The sequence below is a fragment of the Salvia splendens genome, chromosome 7 (assembly GCF_004379255.2).
Source record: "Salvia splendens isolate huo1 chromosome 7, SspV2, whole genome shotgun sequence".
In the NCBI taxonomy this organism is placed as follows: Eukaryota; Viridiplantae; Streptophyta; class Magnoliopsida; order Lamiales; family Lamiaceae; genus Salvia; species Salvia splendens.
In genome coordinates, this window is record NC_056038.1 from 18,599,247 (window position 1) to 18,605,664 (window position 6,418).

Consider the following 6,418-nt stretch of genomic DNA (forward strand, 5'->3'; position numbering starts at 1 on the left):
AAGGATAGCCCAGCCTCTAATAAGACTTCTCCAGAACGCTGTGGAATTTGAATTCTCAGATGCCTGCAAGGCCGCTTTCCAGTTTCTGAAGGACCGATTGATAAGCTCTCCAATAATACGTGCTCCCAACTGGAATCACCCCTTCGAGGTGATGTGCGATGCTAGTGATTATGCTGTGGGAGCGGTATTAGGTCAGAAAATTGAAGGGAAAAGTTACGTCATCTTTTACGCCTCCATAACTCTGAATCAGGCACAAAAGAACTATGATGTGACAGAAAAGGAAATGCTATCAGTAGTCTTCGCGTTTGAAAAGTTCAGGCCTTATCTGCTTGGGTCCAAGGTGATTGTCTATACAGATCATGCGGCCATCAAATACCTCTTGACAAAGAAAGAGTCAAAGCCGCGGTTGATCAGGTGGGTACTCCTTCTACAGGAGTTTGATTGGGAAGCAGTGGATAAGAAAGGATGTGAGAATAAGGTGGCAGATCACCTGAGTTGAATTCTGCAAGAAGACAATGGTGAAGCCATTCCAGATGCTTTCCCTGAAGAACATCTCTGCCTGATCAAGTCAATACCCGATCAAGGAAGCAAGGGACAGAACAAGAAGAAGAAGCCATGGTTTGCAGACATGGCTAATTACTTGGTAACGGGAGAGTTACCTAGAAGTGACGAAATTTCAAGGGAACAGAAGTTAAAACTTAAAAGCGATTGCCGATACTACTATTGGGATGATCCTTACCTGTGGAAAATGGGGGCTGATCAAGTAATCCGACGCTGTATACCAGAATGGGAGCAGGAAGACGTGATGATCCACTGCCACACACTAGCTTGCGGGGGTCATTTTAGGCCAAAGAAAACAGCAAGGAAAATACTTGATAGTGGGTTTTATTTGCCATCCATCCATAGAGATGCTTATGAATTCTGCAAGAAGTGCCCTTGTAACGCCCGTACTTTTTACAAAAGAATGACGACGATATTTCTATATTTAGCATGACGAATGAAATACGTGGAGATGAATATTTTCTTATGGAAGATGACGTGCGTAAATCGAAGAACGGGTGAAGGAATTATATTTGGAACGACACCAAATATAAGTTGTGCCGTTAAACGTTCTTTAATTTTTGTTTGTGAAGAGCGAGATAACAAAATTAAATAAAGACCCATGAATTTTAATTATCGAAGGAAAATACGAAAATATAAAGTATGAATTTATGTTAGGCTTTGCAAATTTAATTAGAGTCCAATTGTCTATCTACAAAATAGCTTGGACCCTAACTATTTAAAAGTCTAACTAAATAATAATATTTCCAATATTGGCTTACAATAACTTGAGCCCAACAACACTTAAATTAATTGAAGCCCAATACAATTCTAAGTAAATGGGAACAAGCCCAAGGTTTATTCTTCTTCTTCTTCCTCAAAATATGGTCGACGGCTTCTCCCCTTCATGGAGACCCTCCACCTTGCAAACCTTCTATCTACCACCATCAATGCTTCCATCAAAGAGTCACCCCAAACCTTTACATTAGCCTTCCATCTCTTCAACACATTACACTACACAAAAGAAGAAAAAAAAGAAGAGAGAGTGAGAGAGAACCGAGAGAGAGCCGAGAGAGAAACCGAAGGGAAGAGGAGGAGGATTCTTTTTCACCATTCTTGTTCTTTCACCACCAAAACCAACCAAGTTGAAGGTATAATTCTCAATTCCTAAAGCATGAATTGTTGTATGTATATATATATATATTGCCATCATTCCATAATTCTTCCATAACCAACTCAACCAACTCAACTTTTAAAACAAATCGAACGATCGCCGAATGTAATCGAAAATACGAAAGAACTTAACTTTATAATAAGAACGTATGTTGCGGGTTGAAGCGGAGTGGTTCGGAGTGATACCGGAGAAGGGGAAGCCACCGCCGGCGATGGGCAGCGGCGGACAGCCGCGCCTCGATGACCCCAGTGGCGGACAACGGCGAGCGACAGCAACGTCAGTAGCTCCTCTCCCCCGTGGCAGCAACAGCGGCGAGGGACGGCGAGCAGCAGCGGCGGCCGCGAGCAGCGAGCGGCGGCACCGTCGACGCGTTGTGTCCCTCGGCGGATTTGTAACTGTTGAGGGGGTGGTGAGCAGCGGCCGGCGACGGGAAGGAAGCTGGCGAACTCAGCGGCGGCGTCGCGTTTTCACGGCAGGGGCGGCGAAAAAAAAATGGGAGTTCCCGATTTGGTCAGAGAGAAAGAATTAGAAAGAAGATAGAGGGAGAAGATAGAGAGAAAGATAAAAGAATGGGGCTTTGTTTAAAAAAATGTTTTGGGCCTTTACTTTTTTTGTGTGGGCCAACTTTTAAGGGGAGGAGTTAATTTTAAGTTGGGGCCTTTCTTTGAGGCTTTTAAAATTTAATTGAAGATAAAGAGGAAAGGTGATTAAGATGTGGGTCGATAACTTAATCGCAAAGAATGGGTTTAACGAAATTGTGGGGGATTATTTATTTAATTCCCGGAATAATTTTGAAGAATGAATAATTTTATCCTAAGGATGGAATAATTTCGAGGAGAAATAATTGCGATAATTAAAGTATACGCGTAAATAATTTTTAGAAATTATTTTTGACGACATGGAAAATACGAGGAGCCAACGGAGGAAAGAACGAGCGTAAGCGGCCGACCGGCGTCGCACGCGACGCCTTGGACGGCCGCCGAATAATCGAAAACGCACGAAAACTGAGAAAACGAATTAAAAGATTTTAATTAGAGTGCATGCATTCTAAATACCTTCGTTATCGAGAATTGATGTGAACTTTATATATTTTCCGAAAAGGTGGTTCGCACGCACGCTAGAAGTCGGAACGAGGAACTATTTACGGAAATTCTAAGCTTTTGAGGTGGGCTTTATTACTTAAACTCTTTATTTGCAATGATATGTATATGGTGAGATAAGGGTGGTTTGAATGTTATGTCATGCCGTATTTTATGTTTTGAATTGCCTATCTGATTGTCTACTAGGATAATGTCCTACTAGACTTTGATGGTTAACGAATTCGGGTCTGACTAGGGAGTGAGTCCCTACTCGGACTAGTGCACTGATGGGGATCGTGAGCCGTCCTCTAGGTCGGCCGGTCCAGTGATCGAGTTTGTGGCCACATTCTCGTTTCACATGATGGTTCAGATATGGTACATGATGGGGGATGATGATGATATTTGTCTGTAGACACTATTTTAAGGAATGATTTAGTGTTTCTCGGCCTTTTAAAGTAAAACCCGAGTTTCACTCAATGATGGCTTGACATAATCGATAAATGTATTTTGGGCATGAGTTCACTGAGTGCATCAAGTACTCAGCCCCTGCATATGTTTTCCCTATGTGCAGGTTGAGCGAGGACGGGAGGCGGAGGATGTTGAGCATTTGGACAAAGACAGGATTCAATAAACGTTCCGGTTACTATTGTGTCTTCATACATAGTAGTAGCTAACTCTCAAATGCTTTCGCTATGCCAAGTTTTAAGAATTTCTTTGTTTTCCTTTGAATTGTCAAACTATGTCATTCACGTCATGTACCTTCGGGATTTGAAACTTTGGTTGATAAATGGAATTTCGTCTTTTGATCGATATGTCGTACTCCTTTTGATTGTTTCCCCTTCTTCCCCACTTCTTATTTCCCCCATTAGTCGCGATTCATCGCGCTTTCTATCCTTAGGAAGTGCGGTCGTGACAGCCCTCGATGTTAACTTACTGGAGGAATATCCACTAGAGACGAAATGCCTCAGATCCCCATCATTGTCTGTGAAATATTCGATGTATGGGGAATGGACTTCATGGGACCTTTTCCCGCATCTGAAGGTAATCTCTACATACTGGTGGCAGTGGACTCTGTGTCCAAATGGATCGAAGCAAAGGCAACTAGGACATGTGAGTCCAGAGAAGTGGCGAAGTTCTTGAAATCTAACATATTTACCCGATATGGAGTACCACAGGCCATTATCTCTGACCAAGGGACTCATTTTGTCAACAGAACTATCGAAGCTTTGATGCGAAAATATGGAGTCCACCATCGCTTATCCACACCTTACCACCCACAATCCAATGGCCAAGCTGAAATCTCTAATAGAGAAATCAAGGCGATTCTAGAAAAGACAGTCAATCCCACGAGGAAAGACTGGAGCCGACGTCTGGAGGACGCACTTTGGGCCTACAGGACAGCGTTCAAAATGCCTATTGGAATGTCCCCATACCGGCTGGTATTTGGGAAGATGTGCCATCTGCCAGTGGGAGTTGAGCACCAAGCTTACTGGGCAATCAAGGAAATGAATATGAATACCGAATCTGGAGACGCAGAAAGGAGGATACAGTTACAGGAGCTGGAAGAACTTCGTCTGGACGCCTATGACTCTGCCATGTGGTACAAAGAAAAGACGAAAATGTGGCATGATAAGAACCTTCGCAAGAAGGAACTCAAGGTGGGCCAGAAGGTACTGCTGTTCCAGTCCAGACTGAAATTGATGCCAGGAAAGCTTAGGTCAAGATGGATAGGCCCGTATACCATTGTCGCCATCCGAACGAATGGAGCAATCGAACTCCAAGGAAGCGATCCAGACTCGCCTTCATTTATGGTGAATTGTCATAGGGTAAAGCCGTACAGAGAGGGAATGGAGACATTTGTGGTGGAAGACATTCCACTACTCATGCCTGACCCTCGGCAGTAAACAGTTAAAGGAATGATCGACTACTCATGGGTAGTCTGCTTGATCAAGCAACAAATTCTTAATCTATTTAAAATGATCAAGTGACGTCCTATGAGAACTCAATCAAGTCCTTCGTAGCTAGTGTAAATAGTTTTTCGTGTGTTAATTTCTTTTTCTTAGTTAAAAAAATAATCGGAAGTAAAGACGGAAGCTAATCAAGTGGTGTTAATGGAATTCTCATCTGAAATTAATTGTCCACTTGATCAGAACAAATTGAATTTAATTGGTGGTAAGTGATTGAGTTGATCAGGGCAGGTGGTGAAAGGATGCGCGCAGTCACTGAAGAGGTGTCAGGCTGCAATGAAAGGACGTCTTAGGGAGAAGGAGAAAGCGTATCAGAGAAGCTTTACCAGCTGGCACTCTGAAAAGGCGCGCCCGTACGTAAGGAGTCGAAAAGATCTGAACAGCCGCAGGGATCTCAACAATAGAGGATCCCAACAGTCGCGATATCATTATAAAAAGCAGATTTCAGATCCGTAAATCACTTTTACCCAAGCCGCCTACATGTCATTCCTTTTGCTCTCGTCGAGAATTCTCCTCAAATTCAAAACCCTCTTTCAAGAAAATCGAAAACCTACCCACCATTACCAGAAACAATGTTGCTCGAGCAACTCCCGACTTTATCCTCCTCTTCCAGTGCCCGTGCTGATTGTGCTGACCAAGAAACCTCCTCAGCATCCCCAAATCAACCTCACAGGAAACCCTAAGTACACCTCCCCCCGATCTCTACTCATTCCAAGTTCCAAAACAATTTTAATTTTACTTATTTTTGGGTATGTATAACTGATATTCTGCTCCACACCACACTTAGACCTATGTTGGGTCTGAGTGTGAGAAGTATGCATGCCTACTTTTGCTATCTGTTTTGTTCACCTGCCTATATCTGTTCTGTTTTTGTTTGGTTATTAGCATGTTTTGATTGTTGGCACTATCTCACACTTAGCCCAGTGTCCGGTCTAAGTGTGCGAAGTTTCCCTTGATTGTTGTTATGCCGTTGCCTGTGCCTAACGCTTTTTTCCACTGCATCCAGCCCCTCGAGGACGAGTTCATATGCAGTGGGAGGGGGGACGAGTTAGTTACAGTAGAATCATACATGCTAAATTTTTTTTCGAAAAATAACAAATTCCAGATAGTAATAAAATAGGCAATATGCATGAAATTGGATAAATGGAAGACTTGATTACTTCTTGGGAGAGTTAGAAAAAGGATTCAGTATTCTCACATGTAAAACTTGATTGCAAAAGCTTGATCAATTTGAATGACGCAAGTATGATAGAAACGCTCAATTTCTAAACCAACTGTGAAGCCTCTCTATATGTGAGTTATAAGCCAAAAGTAGAACACTTTCTACTATTTTTACAAAAGAAAAATTATGAGAGACTGATTTTTAATATTGAGATGAAAATTGCACAAGTAGTAATGACTAAAGGCATTAGGACTTAACCATTTGAACCGTGTTCTTCCATCGTTCCACAAACCCGCCTCATTAGTCAAGGCACCCCCTAGTTAGCCAATTCGAGCTTATACACTCTTTCCCTTTCTTTGAAGCCTTAAAACCAAATTCAAAGTTTCATATCACATGAGGAAAGAGGGTCAAAGAAATGGAGTTTGTCAAGGGTAACGAAAGGGGATAACAAGAAAAAGGAGGGGCAGCCAGGTTGATCAAGTTAGACAATCGGGTT